Raw genomic sequence first — 19,905 nt, 5'->3', positions numbered from 1 at the left:
AGCATACCGTATCTGCCGTAACAACAGTGGCAACTCGGCCGCCACAGCAGTAGCGACGAGGCCTTTACAAATCTGGGGACGTGATTTTGGAAAACCCTGCCTTCTGTTGCACTGCACCAGGGCTGTTGTGGGAGGAAATGTTAAGAAGAACGCATGTCAACATGTCAACTTGACCAATGCTGACGTGCTGCTCTTATTTGAACTCGGGATTCAAGGCGTGGGGCAGATGGGGCGGGGGAGGGGGGAGGGGGGAGGGTTATAGAGGGGGAGGGGGGATGCGTCGCTCGGCCAATGTGTACAGGGATACGCTAGGGCGGATAATCTTCGAGTGATTGAGGAAGCATTAGGAAGCATACAGAAAGGCTGGAGGTTTAAATTAGGTCATTTCGTAGGATCTAGAAAACATCTACGAGTACACCAATCCCTAGGTGTATGGCACGCGACGAATAGATTCATAGCGGGGGTGCTGAGTACGGTAAGGGATATGTTCTGGAGCGAGGACTGGCTTAGAGAACAATTTGCCTTAAGTGCAGAGAGACTCGCCACACGTGCTGGCGCCTAGTCCCGTCAAGTTCTTCCTTTGTGAAGGTGTTAAGAAAGCTGGAAAATAAGTAGCGCTATATTCTACACTACATAAACGTCGAACAGTGTCCCTCGTTCGGGGTGTAGCTTATTAGAATCACCTGTGACATTTCCTTCGAACAGCATCGCTGGTCTAAGGAGTAATTTTATGGAAACAGCGTACAGTAGACTTTCGCGGCATGTGTCTTCCAAGGAATTGTTTACGGATTATAAACATCTCAATTTCCGGACAACCACATAAAATATTAGGAAACAGCAGGTTCTCCCGTCATGTTAGTTTGAAAAAAGAATTTTCACAAACTAATGAACAATTCATTTTTTGGAAAAACCATGGAATATCTTACAGAAAGTCGCGAAATTGATTTACTTTACTGATGAAATTTATAGCAGACCACGATCTTCTATGATGGTCTTTTCGCTGTGCAGATGGCCAAGGTTTCATTGAAGCTCACAAATCCTTTCCATATAGATATGTGTGTTCTGGACTCCATTTGCGAAGACAAAGTCCGTCGATCCCACGTTGCTTTGTATGCATACAGACAATTACGTAATTTTGGCAGAAAGGCTTCGACTCAGGGAATAATTTAGGTACTATCACGAAGAATTCGGTACATCCGCATCTACATTTACATGATTACTCTGAAATTCACATTTAAGTGCTTGGCAGAGGGTTCATCGAACCTCAATCATACTATCTCTCTACCATTCCACTCCCGAACAGCGCGCGGGAAAAAAGGAACACCTAAACCTTTCTGTTCGAGCTCTGAGTTCTCTTATTTTATTTTTATGATCATTCCTACCTATGTTGGTTGGACTCAACAAAATATTTTCACATTCGGAACAGAAAGTTGGTGACTGAAATTTCGTAAATAGATCTCACCGCAACGAAAAACGTCTTTGCTTTAATGACTTCCATCCCAACTCGCGTATCATATCTGCCACACTCTCTCCCCTATTACGTGATAATACAAAACAAGCTGCCCTTTTTTGCACCCTTTCGATGTCCTCCATCAATCCCACCTGGTAAGGATCCCACACCGCGCAGCAATATTCTAACAGAGGACGAACGAGTGTAGTGTAAGCTGTCTCTTTAGTGGACTTGTTGCATCTTCTAAGTGTCCTGCCAATGAAACGCAACCTTTGGCTCGCGTTCCCCACAATATTATCTATATGGTCTTTCCGACTGAAGTTGTTCGTAATTTTAACACCCAGGTACTTAGTTGAATTGACAGCCTTGAGAATTGTACTGTTTATCGAGTAATCGAATTCCAATGGATTTCTTTTGGAACTCGTGTGGAACACCTCACACTTTTCGTTATTTAGCGTCAACTTCCACCTGCCACACCACACAGCCATCTTTTCTAAATCGCTTTGCAACTGATACTGGTCTTCGGATGACATTACTAGACGGTAAATTGCAGCATTATCTGCGAACAACCTAAGGGTACTGCTCAGATTGTCACCCAGGTCATTTATATAGATGGCCATCCTATGGAATAACAGAACAAAAAAGAAGGTTGTCGATCTGATGAAAGACGAGGCGAATGGTTCACAGATTGTGGAGATTGTGAATCTGAGCTGGAAAATGTAGCCATACCGGAAAAATGTATGTACCACCTACACGCTGTCTAAGGATGTGCATCGGTTTTACAAGAGGATTACAAGAGGTGCTTGCTCAAGGGCGTTGTCGCCGCTCCGCATATAGTGCACCAGGCAATCTTTTCATTGTGAAACCATGAGCTACACGCTGCACTGCAGATGAAGGCAGTCTGTCCCTTCATGGCCGCCCACTGTGACGGAGCGGTTCTAGGCGCTTCACTCCGGAACCGCGCTGCTGCTACAGTCGCAAGTTCGAATCCCGCCTCGGCATGTGTGATGTCCTTAGGTTAGTTAGGTTTAAGTAGTTCTACGAGGTGCATTCAGGTTCTAAGGCCTCCGATTTTTTTTCTCCGGACTGGAAAGAGATAGAAACATGCGCATTGTTTTAAAATGAGGCCGTGTTCATTGTCAATACGTCCCAGAGATGGAAGCACCGTACGGCAGATGGAATTTTACCCCCAGCGGCGAGAATGAGAACTGTTTTATATACTTTAAATGGCGACGTTTTCCTTACTTGAACAGCGTGCAATCATTCGTTTTCTGAACTTGTGTGGCGTGAAACCAATTGAAATTCATCGACAGTTGAAGTACACATGTGGTGATGGAGTTATGCATGTGTCGAAAGTGCGTTCGTGGATGCGACAGTTTAATGAAGGCAGAACATCGTGTGACAACAAACCGAAACAACCTCGGGCTCGTACAAGCCGGTCTGACGACATGATCGACAAAGTGGAGAGAATTGTTTTGAGGGATCGCCGAATGACTTTTGAACAGATCGCCTCCAGAGTTGGCATTTCTGTGGGTTCTGTGCACACAATCCTGCATGACTACCTGAAAATGCGAAAAGTGTCATCTAGGTGGGTGACACGAATGCTGATGGACGACCACATGGCTGCCCGTGTGGCATGTTGCCAAGCAATGTTGACGTGCAACGACAGCATGAATGGGACTTTCTTTTCGTCGGTTGTGACAATGGATGAGACGTGGACGCCATTTTTGAATCCAGAAACAAAACGCCAGTCAGCTCAATGGAAGCACACGGATTCACCGCCACCAAAAATATTACGGGTAACCGCCAGTGCTGAAAAAATGATGGTGTCCATGTTTTGGGACAGCGAGGGCGTAATCCTTACCCATTGCTTTGCAAAGGGCACTACGGTAACAGGTGCATCCTACGAAAATGTTTTGAAGAACAAATTCCTTCCTGCACTGCAACAAAAACGTCCGGGAAGGGCTGCGTGTGTGCTGTTTCACCAAGACAACACACCAGCACATCGAGCTAACGTTACGCAACAGTTTCTTCATGGTAACAACTTTGAAGTGATACCTCATGCTCCCTACTCACCTGACCTAGCTCCTAGTTACTTCTGGCTTTTTCCAACAATGAAAGACACTCTCCGTGGCCGCACATTCACCAGCCGTGCTGCTATTGCCTCAGCGATTTTCCAGTGGTCAAAACAGACTCCTAAAGAAGCCTTCGCCGCTGCCATGGAATCATGGCGTCAGTGTTGTGAAAAATGTGTACGTTGTAGGGCGATTACGTCGAGAAGTAACGCCAATTTCATCTATTTCAGGTGAGTATTTAATTAGAAAAAAAATCGGAGGCCTTAGAACTTAAATGCATCTCGTAAGTCTAGGGGGCAGATGACCGACGTTGTGTAAAGTCCCATAGTGCTTAGAGCCATTTTTGTCCCTTCATGACGACAAACGTACGTCATTGGGAACGGGATCGGGAGCCTGTTGTACAGAAACCATTCATTAAATAGTTGAGTGGTGGCTTGATAATTTATTTGTGAATAGTTGTTCTGTGTGCAGAACAGTTGCACGAACAACTGGTCATAATTGTGCATGTGCGTGTGCATGATCTGCTTGTATGCTATAAGTGCTTATGTATTGTGTACATAACTGCACACTATGTATGCGTGTAAATATTGTGTATAGGTCCGTGTGCGGGGGTGAGGGTGGGGGGGGAGGTGAGTAATTTTTCTTCATCTGCTCATTCCCTATATGTACTGTGTTCAGGACTCTCAAGGGGACATGGTAGATGGGATGCGTGTGTCCAGGTGTGGGTCGTGTTTAGGTGAAGAAGAACAATATGCACGTGCGTTCAGAGAGTATAAATTGGCTTCATTGCCGTAATTCTACCGCTAAAGATACAGAAGAGTAAACTAACGGCGCCTGGACGCAGCTGACAGCCGGCTGTTTTGGGATTGGATTATGTGGCGCCGACATACGCCACTGGTGGTCATAGAAGGGACCATAACGGCCGTACGATAATGCAACCATATCGATAGAATGTTGGCGAGGCATTTGTCTTCATGGACGACAGTTCGCACCCCCATCGTGCGCATCTTGTGAGTGACTTCCTTCAGCATAAGGACATCGCTCGACTAGAGTGGCCACCATGTTCTCTAGACATGGACCCTATCGAACATGCCTAGGATAGATTGAAAAGGGCTGTTTATGGCAAGCAGTTCATCTGTCTTGAATGCAAGCTGAATATATCTATTTCGGAATAAAATAAAGTACAATTCTCTTACATACGAAAAGTAATAGTCCCGAAGATTACTTCCAGTTTTGGCAATGAGAAACTGAATATAATGATAGTAGTAGTAACGCATATCTATATTTTCTGAAGAGCTGTACATTCGTTTAATCAATGTTCTGTGTGCTGGAGAATCCGGTGGAAGTCTCTCCGATAAAGCTGCAGACGTCGACGACCCTGATACCTTAAATAGTTTCTACTCTTCTCGCATTAGATCCACCGGAATTTGTCCTTGTGCAATGACAGCTGTTTAATTAGAAATGATTGATAGTCCCATAGATTTCGTAACTTCGAACAAGAAAGGAAAAGTCCTCTTGTTATGTCGTGACTGCACGCAGGCTCGTCCATCAAACCAGTTTGCATGAATTCCAACAGGTCTAAGCGACAACCTGCTGCTGCACAGATGAAATTTACTGAATCGTTCAAAAATATAAATGATCGTAACTTAGTATTTATAAATTACATTACAAGACACTGCTAACTATTCGCATGCGATTAACATTGATATAGATCTGTAGTTCAATGGATTGCTACTACTACTCGTCTTAAACACTGGTGCAACCTACATAATTTTCCAATTGGTAGGTACAGATCTATCAGTGAGCGAGCTGTTGTATATGATTGCTAACTAGGGAGCTATTGCATCAGCGTAATCTGAAAGGAACCTAAATGGTTTCAAGCTATCAAGAATTATCTGAAAAATTTGAGTGTTTCAGGACAAATTAAATTGGTATACAATATCAAGTCAAAAACACCTCTCTGAAAAATTTCATAGGAGAATAGATTGGATGGATATATTATTGACTGATAAATTACCAGAAGAAATTATGAAATAAATTCTGGTTAAATTTGATTGATATATATTGATGCCACCTAATTAATTCAAAAGTTTTTGCAAGAACTTCAGGGTAAATTATATTGGGACAAAATATCATGTAATCAAAAGATACAAAAAAAAATTTTAAGGGGATTCAGACATACACTAAACTGGAATTATATAGAAAATATTACATGAATATTTTACAGTAGGATTTCAATGTAAACTAAATTGGGAGTATATTTTAGAATATTAAGAATTAACCAATTCTTTCAAACAAAAATATTTGAAGCATATGAGCTAGAAGATCTATCTGAAGACAATTAAAGTTCTGTATGTTTATTTAATGAAAATCACTAATTTGCAAAAGCAATATGTCATCATATTTTTCATTAAGAGTGTGTTGATGAATGGTTAAAAGAAAAAGCTATTTCTCTATAGTGTAGAAATGTTATTAAGAAAATATAAATTCAGTTTGTCACACCTGCATTCAAATCATCATTAATCAATTGTTCTAGTCAATAATCTTTTAAAATATTAAATTAATTAAGCCAATGAATAATTCATAGATGCTTTGGTTTAGATTAATCTTAGTATATTTTAGTGTATCCAAATTAAGTTAGTTCTACTACTGTTGTTTGTGAAATTAGTAATGATAAAGATTATGCAGTACAATATTTATTTGATTTTGGTTATTTGAATATTCTGCCAACAACTGGAATAACTGAAATGAGTGAAGCTTTAAAGAGACAATCATTATCATTATTTCAGTTAACACACAATATTGAGATGATTGATGGATTTTTGTGAAGAGACCTAAATATGGTGTATAAGATTCATTTGGTAGTTATAAAACTAGTATGTATAAATGGAATAAGAAAAATGGAAACTGGAATTATAAAGGAGCAAATAAAAATTGTTAGAATTAACCAAGTCTACATTTCATCTATGGTAAAAATATATAAATATTCTGTTTTCTCATGACCATAATAATCCTGTGATTTTAATTACAAGCAAAAGATGAGTACATACTCATGTAATATCTAGTCATCAAGGAGCTGGATTAGAAAGGAACTGTGTTGGGTCTTGTATTATTCCCAAGTATGAATAATGATGCTATTGAAATACCTATGGGCAATGATGATACCTGGTATATGGAAACTGATAAAAATTCACCAAACTACCAAACAAATGTATCTGAAGATTCAGTTCATGAAAGTTTCCACTCGTTAGGTTGATATCATTCAGATGTTTATGACCCAATAATGTATCCTTTACATAATGGTTTACATTTTGAATTATTTCAACATAATGGTTAGAGTATACAGTGTCTATAAGGCAAAAAATATCAATGCAAACGACAATACCAAAATCCATACCACTTGTACCAACACTTAAGCCTCATGTGAAACTAATAAATTTCATCATTTGCGAATTATGAATGGCGTTTTATACATTTTTAAGAGATGTGAATACAGTTTTTAACTAATTGTACCTCAAGATTTACAAAAAAGTAAATGGAATATATCAAAGACCATATGGTGAAGTATTATTTGTTGGCAATATGTTGTATATGACAAATTTAGAATACATTTAATTTTGGCATATCCAAAGTCAATTATAGTAAATGTTTAAGTGAAAACTTGACCCTTATTCATGTAGAAAACTTTTTTTCTTCATTGAATTCTTCTATGTGGAATTAGATGAAAGGAATTTTATATATTAATAATGAGAAGTCATAATGAGAGAATTTCCAGGGTTACCTATAAGAATGAATTCTGCTTTGATATACATTAATGGATTGTTTCATCTTTACAGAGACGATTTTTTATGAATATAATGAATTTACAAAAAGGTTTCTATTGCTCAATGTTGAAAACATGTTTGTAAATATTATTACAAAAATGATTTACAACGAATTCTGTGAGAACATCATTTGAGAATACTATAATCAATTAATAATGGTGAATAACAAGAAGCCAATAAAATGGCATTTAAAGCAGTCTTAGGGATGCGCCCATCTGCAAAGAATTGTAAAGGTTGACAAGAAATGAAAAGTTGAGATTGTTTCTTTGTTAGTCCATTGCATAAAGCTAAACATAACAATAAATGTAAAAAATGTATTTTAAAATACGTGAAAAATAGGAAAGTAAACTAATTTTCTACTTAAAATTTGAATATCTATTAAAGAAGAACTCTCAGAACTCTTTAGAAACGAGATCTCATTTTTTACATATGTAATGAATTTTATTTTATGTAAATAGGAGGGTCAAAATGGAGAAATTCGTGATTGGTCAACTACCTGATTATTTTAAAAGAAATAATTTAAGATGATATAGTAAATTAAATGAAGCTGATCTAATTAAATTTATTAATAGACATGTAGTCACCAAGTTAAATCTGCAAAGAGGAAGTCTTTGGTAACAAACATCTTATTAGATAATTAAGAATGGTGATGATGTTTTTAAAAGTAAAGAAGACAAACCATTGAAAAAGTATTTCCATTTGCTAATGACATCTTTGAGAAACAGAAAAACAAATAATAATAATGAAATATTATTTCCTATTTGTACTAATTTACTTCACCAACCAACCGACAGGAATGGAGTTCAGAGATTATGTAGCTGATACTGCATTTGCAAACAGATTACAAACTACAAATTTTGAAAGTAATGTAATCTCAATTGAACATAATAAATTCTTGACTGCAGTAAATCCGAAAATTATGGATATTGTAAAAAAAATCTATGAATATATCATGGACTGAAAATAACATTAAGACTTCTTCGTCAGTACCAAATGCAGACAAATAGAATTATTATAGAATTTCATTTCTACACACAGGCCTGTAAGATCACAAATTAAAGATAGATAAATGAAAAGTTTAAGATTGGTAAACAAAATGTTTAATCAAGAATGGAAGATTTTTATGCCATTCGATCAAGAAGAACATTAAACAGAACTGTTGGTTTATAACTATAAATTAGCAGAAATATTCCACTGAGAGGATCTACCTACATTGAATTACCAGATAAAAGAAAAAGTGAAAAGCATATATTAATCTAAAAAATCACAATCAAAAAAGTTTTTGTCAGCTATAAAGTCGGCACTATATCTGCAGTTAAAAATTCAGAAAGAGTTACAGAATATAAAAATGTTGGTATTGAACTTGATCAGAAACTTGAAATTTTTGAGTTTCCTGTAATGGTTGATAGTATTCCAAAAATCAAGAATAGAACATCAATTGTATCTATTATAAATACAAAATGCAAGAGAGAGAAACATGTAAATCTTCTTTGTTTCAAGGTTAGTAGTATTTCACAGGTAACAAAATTATGTAGACTTATTTTGATTGAAATTAGTAAATATGAAGAAGCGAAATTGATTTGTTATTTATTTGTACTCGATTTCATGAGTAAAGAAAAATTAGATAATCAAACATGAATGTTTCAGTTAACAAACCATTAAAAATAGAAATGCCAAATGAAGCTTCACATGTTGATTTTGAAAATAATCATCATACACATAAAGTTCCATTTGTTATTTATGCTCATTTAGAAAGTTCACTAGTAAAGATGGACAACTGTAAAACATATCCAGAAAACTCATGTTCAGTGTAATGTCAATGTTATATTGAATATATAAATGGAGATTATCAAGATCCTGTTGTTTATAGAGGGCAAAACTATCATAAGAAATTTCAATATTAAAAAAAAGGTTTAAGAAATTGGAAGAATTTATACTGAAGTTGAAGGAATGAAATCATTAACGCCTGAAAAGCCATCAACACAAAACAAATATAAACTTTGTACACTGCATAATTGCCATTAATCATAGAAAAATAAAAAGTGTCAATGTCATCATCATTATCCAAATAGCAATGGTTCACACCAGTTTATGAAAGAATTTGATTATGAGAAAAAAGAAATACATTTAACAATAAACAGTGAAGATGGATATATTAGTTTTGTTATGGGAACAGAAAGTTTAAAAACGACATTTATTGACACATTGCCCACCCCCGGTAGCTGAGTGGTCAGCGTGACGGAATGTCAAACGTAACGGCCCGGGCTTGATTCCTGTCTGGGTCAGAGATTTTCTCCACACAGGAAATAGCTGTTGTGTTCTCCTTACGATCGTCATTTCGTCATCATTGACAGGAAAGTTGCTGAAGTGGCATCGACTCAAAAGATTAGTACCAGGTGAAAGGTCTTCCTGATGGGAGACCCTAGCCACACAGTATTTCCATTGACATATTTAACCCTGAAGAGGGGAATGTCTGTACATTGTGCACCAACTAAAAATAAAATAATTTTGTGCAGTTCCATTGTTGTTTCACAGCTGCAAACCCATACCTACCCCTTCATTATTGCTTCAGGTGAAACACTGATAGACTGTTGAGAACATACAAAAGAATTTCATTTTTTGCTTAAAAATTTACTAGTCCCTGAAAATGAAATAGTACCAGGAACTCAAGTAAGTGAGTTGTTCATTTCTCTGAATGACAGAAATAAATATATAGCTCATTACAGAAATATTAAGCAGTATTTATCATTAGAAATGTTATTACCAAAAATATATAGGGTTTTAAATGTTAAATAATCCGATTGGTAGAAGAAGTATATATATTTAAATACAGAAATGAGAACTTAAGTCTAAATTGATTCTGAAACAGATTTCTACAAATTGATGAATAATACAGCATTTAGTAAGTCAATGGAAAATTTAAAGAAATAGAGTTCATATGCCATTAGTATGACATGGAGATAAATGTGATAAACTTACAGCTAAGCCAAACTTTAAAGGAACAACTATATTTAATGAAAATCTTGTTGCTATTCAAATGAATTAAACAAATATAATGTTTGATAAAGTAGTCCTTGTTGGTTTGAGTAGACTTGAATTATCTAAAGAACTGAAGTGAAATTTTCACTATAGAATAATGAAACCGAAATATGGAGAATACATATCAATTGTGTTATCAAGGTTAAAAATGTTTCATATGGCTCTGAACACTATGGGACTTAACATCTGAGGTCATCAGTCCCCTAGAACTGAGAACTACGTAAACCTAACTAATCTCAGGACATTACACACATCCATGACCGAGGCAAGATTCGAAGCTGCGACCATAGCGGCCATGCAGTTCTAGACTGTAGAGCCTAGAACTGATCGGCCACCCCGGTCGGTTATGTTATCAAGATATGGACAGTTATATCTACAATATAAGAACTGAAAGGTTCTGTGAAGACATATGTATGGAACTTAACAATGATTTTAAGATTATTTTACCAGATAGATATTATAATTTAATTACTGATTGGGATTTGAAATTGACTGAAAAACAAGAAATGAAACTGAAATATCAAGGAATAAAGAAACAACAAAATAGTAATAATGAATTTTATAATCTGGAATTCCCCCAGTGAAAATGTTCGACTTTTTGTTAATGAATTGATTTCTATACTTACTTTTTTTACATTGCCCATAGTTCATTTTATTTAGTTTTTTACATTTGTTTTCTATTAAAAAAATTAAATTTATTTTCTTACATTCACCTTTTGTGAGAAAAAAACTATTAGTTTGTAATAGGTGAATGTGATAGAAAAGATGCCAGTTTTATTAATTTTTTAAAGTAATTTAAGATAAAATATACCTTTTTTAAATTGAAAATACGTGATTTAAACCTGAAAATTGAGCTATAGTAGGATAATGACTAGATTCTAGGGAGTTTTATGACCTAGTGAGTGAGCTTACTAAAACTGAGCTATAACCTACTGAATTATCCTACTCTGGTAGATGCAAAATTGTGGAGAGAAAACTAACATCATACAGCCATAGACGTGGTACCCAAGAACAGATGCATAATTTTGTCGATTTATTGTGCTTTCCAGAATGACATCACCCAGGTAACACCACGAAAATATTCCACAGATCCTAATTCATGAGGGATGTTTGCTTTCAGATGTTTCATCCTGTGTGCACCAACTGCCATTTGTCTAAGGAGCATAAAATCTGGATCATCTGAGAAACTAACTGTCGCCATTTAGTGAAGGCCCAGTTGCGGTACTAGCATGCAAATTTTAGCCTTCTTAGATGATGAACAGCACATAGCGAGGGTATATGAACCAGGCACCTGCTGGGAAGGTCCTATGCTGCAAAGTTCACTGAACTGTCTTTGAGAAGACACCGTAGGTAGCTCCTTGGTTTATCTGGATGGTCAGTTGCTCAACAGTTGCACATCTGTCCACATCTCTGCACCTGTTGTTCACTCCAGTCATCTGTGACGCATGATGCCACATACAAGTTTTCTATAACGCCATTTTGCCATCCACAGTATACTTTACCTATGATGGATTACATTACATTAGATTAGATTAGCACTTGTTCCATAGATCATGAATACGATACTTCGTAATGATGTGGGACATGTCAGGTTAATATAACGTGTTTATACAAGATATTGCATAACACAAAATATGACATGACACTTAATATTTTTTAGGTAGGGTTGGGAATATTACCCACTTACTTTATCCAAAACTTCATCTAATGAGTAGAAGGAGTTGTCATTAAGAAATTCTTTTGATTTCTTTTTAAATGTTATATGGCTATCTGTCAGACTTTTGATGCTATTAGGTAAGTGACCACAGACTATTGTGGCAGCAAAGTTAGATTTAACCTTGAGTAGTGAAGATCATTCTTCCTCCTAGTGTTGTAGCCATGTACACTGCTATTACTTTTGAATTCGTTTCGAGTTGTTAATAACAAATTTCATAAGTGAACATACATGGTGTTACAAAAAGGTACTGCCAGACTTTCAGGAAACATTACTCACACACAAATAAAGAAAAGATGTTATGTTGAAATGTATCTGGATACACTTAATTTCCATGTTTGAGCTCATTTTAGTTTCATCATTATGTACTGTACTTCCTCGATTCACCGCCCTGATCTCATACCAGATACTCTACCTGTACTGCTACAACATGTGCCTTTACAAATAGGACACAACATGTGGTTCATGCACGATGGAACTCCTGCACATTTCAGTCGGAGTGCTCGTACGCTTATCAACAACAGATTCGGTGACCGATTTATTTGGTAGAGGCGGACCAATTCCATTGCCTCCACGCTCTCCTGACCTCAACCCTCTTGACTTTCATTCATGGGGGCATTTGAAAGCTCTTGTCTACGCAAATCCAGTACCGAATGTAGAGACTCTTCGTGCTTGTATTGTGGATGGATGTGATACAATTCGCCATTCTCCAGGGCTGCATCAGCGTATCAGGGATTCCAAGCGACAGGGGGTGTATGTGTGTATCCTCACTAATGGAAGACATTTTGAACATTTCCTGTAACAAAGTGTTTGAAGTCACGCTGGTACCTTCTGTTGCTGTGTGTTGGCATTCCATGATTAATGTGATTTGAAGAGAAGTAATAAAATGAGCTCTAACATGGAAAGTAAGCATTTCCGGACACATGTCCACACAACATATTTTCTTTCTTTGTGTGTGAGGAATGTTTCCTGAAAGTTTGGCTGTACCTTTTTGTAACACCCTGTATATACATATATTGTGAGGCTACAATGGAGATCTCTAGAATTTTAAATAAGTGTCTGCAGGATGATCTTGGATGAGCTCCAGCAATTATTCTGATTACATGCTTTTGTGCAATGAACACACTTTTACTCAATGATGGCTGACCTTAGAATATGATGCCGTACGAAAGCAGAGAATGAAAATAGGCGAAAATAGGCATGGTAAGCTAATTTACTAAGATGTGTATCGCCAAAATTTGCAGTAACCCTAGCAGCATAAGTACTGATCTCAAACGCTTCAGTAGATGTTCAGTATGTTTTTTCCAGTTCAACCCATCATCAATGCATACATCCAGAAATATTGAATATTCTACATTAGCTACCGAATTCTGATCAAAGTCTGTATTTATTAATGGTGTCATTCCATTTACTGTGTGGAACTGTATGTACTGTGTTTTGTCAAAGTTCAATGAGAGTCCATTTACAGAGAACCACTTAATAATTTTCTGGAAAACATCATTTACAATTTCATCAGTTAATTATTGTCTGTTGAGTGAGATAGCTGTAGTTGTATCATTGGCAGAAACTACCAGCTTTGCATCTTCGTGAATATAGAATGGCAAGTCATTAATATACATTAAGAACAGCAGAGGACCCAAGACCAAACCTTGCGGCACCCCATTCTTGATTGTCCCCCAGTTTGAGAAGTGGCTCTTCGAACTGCTTAAACCTAACTAACCTAAGGACATCACACACATCCATGCCCAAGGCAGGATTCGAACCTGCGACTGTAGCGGTCGCGCGGCTCCAGACTGTAGCGCCTAGAACCGCTCGGTCACTGCGGCCGGCAGTTTGAGAAGTCAACAGTTTTTTGCATATTCAGTGAAATACTTATTTTAACATTCTGCACTCTTCCAGTTAGGTACGATTTAAACCATTTGAGTGCTGTCCCATTCATACCACAGTACTGGAGCTTATCTAGAAGTATTCCATGATTTACACAATCAGAAGCCTTTGAGAGTTCACAGAGAAACGACATGCAAACAGTTTACAAACATAGAAGTTTTGGAAATGCTTCCACCTTTCGCTCAAAAGCCAATGATCATGTCATTTTGGACGTCAGATAAATCGTTACATTTCCGCATTATTACAACTGCATTGTTTCCCTCGTTAAACCCATCTCTTCCCCCTCCCCCCTCAACATACTCTACATATCCTGCATTGGTAGTGCTGCCACCTACCACCTGTGAGTGGTTTTTTGTGTGATGATGTCCAACATAGGTGGTGGTCACATTAATGTAACTGGACCGTGTAGATTGGCCATTGTAGTCTTGGTGTACTAAATCCCACCAACTAAATAGCCACAAGTTAATAATAACATATCACTAAAAGAGTATGCACTCGTGAGGAGTACTGTGAAGTGTAGATTTTCCAATATCTCAACTAGTGACAAAGAAACCAGCATATTACTTTCTTACATCTTCCTATATGACCACCATCGTATAGATTAACACAGAGTTAAACACAACATGCATGGCGTAATAATTGGAGCTGTGATGAGAGCCTCTGGTTCATTTTTATGCAATTATGGCAGTAATAGTTTCTCTTTCTCACTAAATGGTATTTGTTCCTTACTTGTTGCTACAGCAGTGAAAGTGCTACTCTTGCTTGCAGAGTGTAAAGCTGTATACATCTTTACATCCTGTAGAACTTGTATGTAGTCAATGTTACTTTTCCAAATACATGCTGAATAACTGTATCTTATACCTTTCACATCTCTAATGTTTTCAAGTACCACTATGTTACTCAAATTAAGACATGAGTGACACCCAGTCGTGTTGTAATAAATAAATCAGTAATCTGTTTTGCAAGGAACAATACTGCAGAACAGTACTCCAGGAAGTTTTATTACTGACTGATAAAGCTCGTGCAGGATCGTAGGCCTCTGATGTTCAAAAATCTTTGCCCTAACACTTTCTCGTACTCTTATATCTTGACGTACCTCCTATAATCTTACATTACTGCAGTTTTGATCTGGTGATCTCGAAGTAATGCGTCAGTCTTTCGGTGATGAATTTAACTGCACTGTTCATGTTCCATGCAAAGAATTGAAAGAGCAGGAGCCCTTAAAAAATGTAAACCATTGCCAACTATAGGACGGAGTAAGAATTATGGTTGTAATTTGTCGTGAGAATCGTAGTTACTTCCAGTGAACGATTAATTGAGCTGTAGATCTTATCTCGTGTGATTAAATGTGTTGATTTTTGCTTCATTACACCGTTCTGTTTATAATATCTTTAATAGAATTTCTTGTAAAATAATAAATAAATTACGAAGTCACAAATTTCTTCCAAAAACAAGTGGACTTGTAGTAACGAGTACATAAGAGCAGTTGTATCAGTAAGCGATACAATGGCACTTGTCTAATACGCTGTGCAAGGGTCATAATGAAACATAAGTCTCTGAAGTGAATACCCAATGACTTAAGATAGCCTTCGGTTCAAAAAATGGTACAGTGTGCGAACCACACTCCTTCTTGTTACCAAGTGAAGCTCAATTATGAAAATCGTCAAGCTCAACTCTGTCAAAAATTGTGTAATATAAGTGAAAAATAGATTTATAAGGGTAATAGTTAATAGTAACTGAAAAATCAAAGTAATGTGTACATGCTGCCTGCCCGCAATGTTCAGTGATCAGTGGACTGGTATCCATAATGAATTGTTAACATTTATTGATCAGTTATTGGGAAAATTTGAGGCAGTGTTCCGAGTAGTTTACCTGGAGGGCGACTTATAAATACCACGCAACGTTTTGTTCTGGTGTGCGGAATCTCCTCATTTCAAGTTAGTAAGCTAGAGAAGAAAGGGATACCTGATCGCAAATATTGTATCTAGTTCAGGATACAAGAATCCAGGATTTCACAGTTCTCCACGCGTAATATGATGGAGACAAAGATGCATGCCCTAGCGGCGCCTCGCTAAGATACGTTGAGGGGACAAAAGTCATGGGATAACGATATGCACATGTACAGCTGGCGGTAGTACCAAGCACACAAGGTACAGAACCACAATGCATTGGTGGAGCTGTTATTTGTGCACTGGTGAGTCATCTGAGACGGTGTCCGACATGACTGTGGCCGCTTGACGGGAATGAAGACTGTGAACAAGGAATGGTAGAGCTAGACTCATGGGATATTCCGTTTTGGAAATCGTTAGGGAATTGAAAATTACGAGAACCACAATGTCAAGAGTTCACCCAGAATACAAAGTGTCAGCCATTATCTCTCAACATGGACAATGTAGTGACCAATGGCCTTCGCTTAACGACCAAGCAGTGGCGTTTGTGCAGTGGTTAGTGCTAACAGACAAGCAACACTATGTGAAATAACCGCCGGTATGAATGTGCGACAGGACGCCAAATCTTGCCGTTAATGGGCTATGGCAGCAGGCAACCGACACGAGAGCCTCCTCGTTAGGTTTGGGATCCTTCTTCTGCTTCGCTTCCTGTTGAAATTGCGCCACTATCGTTATTGCTGACACGAGAGTAAGGGGGATCTACTACCGTCAATATCCTTCGTAGAGACAGACCGATGGAAAATGGAATTAATTTCAGTGATGTTCTTCTCGCAGTGGGTGAATGATGGGTAGTGCAGCGAAAGAAAACAATGGACGAATTAGAAATGTCAAATAAATTGAACCACTTTACAACAAAACGTGCACACAATGATGTTTAAAATTGAATGAAAGATTTTCAATACAAGATATAAAGATTAGGGCCGCAGTCGACAACTAACAATTCAGTGATAAGCGAACATAGTGATTAACTCAATAAGCTATTATTATAATCCAATACCACGCAGATAACGCAGACGTTGAGGCATATGTAAACATTTCTTTCACGGGTGGTGCGCCAAGCGCCACGATTAGCTGACAGGGTGGCGGGGGAGCGGGCTGCGGCGTATCTTGTCTGGTGCGCTCCCATTGGCTGAGCCGTGACTGAGGCTCGCCAATCGCAGTGGTAGCTGACAACTGAGAGCGACTCCTAACGAAGTACACGTGGTCGGGTCAGTGACACTTGAACTTTTACTATGGCTTGTAACACCAATTACAACAACTACTTAAATTTGATGCCTGTGTAAGTATATAAATGTTCCCTAAAAAGCGTAATGGTCGCTGTATATGTGTATCCAAAGAGAATAAAAATGGAATAGAAATTAAATTCATGTTGCTAAGTTAGCAAGAGTACAAAATCAACCAACCCAGTGAGAAGATGTTTTCACTAGCTCAGAACGTCGTTCAATAATTATTGGTAAAATACCTAGATATTATTACTCCTTCTAGTTCAGGTGATTATTTCCTGCTTTGACTTATATTTAGAAGATACAGCCAAAGAAAATAATTGCTGATATAAATTTGGTCCTCTCCTGATAGGAACCTGAAAGACACGTTATTATTTGCTTCTCAAACTGACTTCAGCATTACTGACGAGCTAGCATAGTTAAATATTTGTTCTTTACATCCTCAACCTTCAATATACACCGATAAAGTATCAACGAAACGTTTCATATAAGAGTGTAAAATCTGCTGTCAGAATCCACTTAACATGGTATAAAGAAGTTCACTAAAAATAATGGAAAACTAGTCAGTATTTGATGCAATAGCTTAGGGTGCTTATGACTTTCAAAAGCATCTAAAGCCTATTTATGATACTGAACTCGTGTTGGTGTGGTATAGTAGTACCTTCACATTCCCTGTCAACTGAGTACAGTATCTCTGAAAGGCAGCTAAAATAAACATTTACTAAACTCTTATCCCTAACGTAGACAGCCATTTTTGACAAGCATATCAACATTTGTACCCCCACTGATCACTATTCTTGTTACTTGGCAGTTAATATTATAATTTAGACGGTAGGGTAGCTTAGAAGTACATGGTGCAGTTTTCTACACGACTTATAAAATACGACAGCACACATCCACAATATAATGTTGGTCATGAAATTCCCTTCAAAGCAAAACCGCATAATGATTGTCGTTGACATCTTCAGTAAAACCCTTCAGGAGACGGTGGACTATAGGGCGGTGTTAGTTGTGTAAACCGGGATGTAGGAATGTATCCAGCTTGCTGTGTCATTATTACATCCTGTAACAGTTATCCGTTCCAAGTCAAAACCTAACAACGATCTAGAAGCTGTTCAGCATAAAAAATGCATCAACTCGTGACCAATATTCAAAAGTATGTAAATGTTAGGAGCTTCTGTTAGGGATAGAGACATGGTCTACTGCTGTCTATTACGTGTGTACCGGGGTGCGCTAGCCACACTGGGGCCACATTCAACATGCACTATTTAAACAGGTATGATCGTATAATATGTCAGCCTTAGATTACAGCTTCACAGAACAAAGTAGCAGCGAGTGTCCAATAACACATATGCACATGGACTGATCCATTGCGTAAATTCACGGAAGGGATTCTAGCTTAATATCACCATACAAGTGTTAACAGAACTGACCAGAGATTTTAATCTCCCTAACCAGATGTATGTCAGTTCCATCTTTCAGCATGCCAATGGGCTGTGCCTCTATAAATAATGGTTTAGTGGGTAACACACTCCCCTAAGATTCGTTCCTTCACTTCCCATTGTGGAGGCTTTCAGGATTAAAGGTTCTCATTTATTGAGGATGACTGCAGACAGCGACTCACCCACTTGTGCTTGGAGCCACTGCGCTACGTGACGCTATACAGACGCCATCGAGTCGTGGTTCCACCACTGTAGTTCTCACGTAATTCTTCATGCTTTCCCGGCGATCTGCTGACATGTTCGCGTCGTTCTCGCACGATATTTCAACAGCGTGCCTCGATGTCTTCTTCAGGTGCTACCTGAGACTGGTCCTTGCGTCGATCGAGTTCAGTATTTATGCCTGGGAGGAGCTGGGCGTTCCCTTATCTGTCAGCGCCGAATCGAGTGTTCCATCTGTGGTCCGCGCCCACAAGACTCGGCTTCAACGGAGCCCTCTAGTCGCGGATGTCCCAGACTGCCGTCGGCGCCCGTTCTCAACGGTTGTGGTTGTCATCTGACGTGTGTCAGACTCGATCTGAGATGTTGGGTACTCTATCTCATGACTATTACTATGATTTCCACTTCTGTTTCGCGCTGGACGCTCCCTAATCGGTCCGCGCCGCGTCGTGTGTTCCATCTGAGGTCCGCACCCGCCAGACGCGGCTACATTGTACCTCTCTGGTCGCCAGTGTTCCCTCCGCCGTCCGCGCCCCGCCTGGCCGTCTTCTGAAGTCGAGTTCATGATCTGGGGTATGTCAGATCTGCTCTCTGTCCGACACCTTGTCTCACGGCTGTTCTCTCGGTCTCCACTTCTATTTCTTGTAGAATCCCGGAGTGTCCTGCGTTGAGTTTTCAAAAGCTCAAGTGATGGATTCCAGGCAATGCTGATTTGGTATTCCGAGTCACAGTTGATTAGATTGTCTGTGACCTTAATCTCAATGGCTTCTTTAATGACACTGTACCAAAATCTTGAGGTCTGTGACACAATCTTGGTGTCATTGTAATCCATTGAATGACCAAGTTCCAGATAATGCTCTGCTATGGCTGATTTAGTTGCCTGCCTGAGGCTGGTATGCCACTAGTGTTCTTTATACCTGATGTCCACAGTTCTGGTGGTCTGGCCAATGTATGACATCCCACACTGGCATGGTATGTTGTAAATACCTGGCTTGCGTAGCCCCAGGTCATCTTTTACATTGCCCAGCATAGCCCCAATTTTGGTGGGTGGGCAAAATATGCTCTTGATGTCATATTTCTGGAGAA

The sequence above is a fragment of the Schistocerca gregaria genome, chromosome 7 (assembly GCF_023897955.1).
Source record: "Schistocerca gregaria isolate iqSchGreg1 chromosome 7, iqSchGreg1.2, whole genome shotgun sequence".
Classification (NCBI taxonomy): Eukaryota; Metazoa; Arthropoda; class Insecta; order Orthoptera; family Acrididae; genus Schistocerca; species Schistocerca gregaria.
This window is presented reverse-complemented; position numbering follows the sequence as displayed.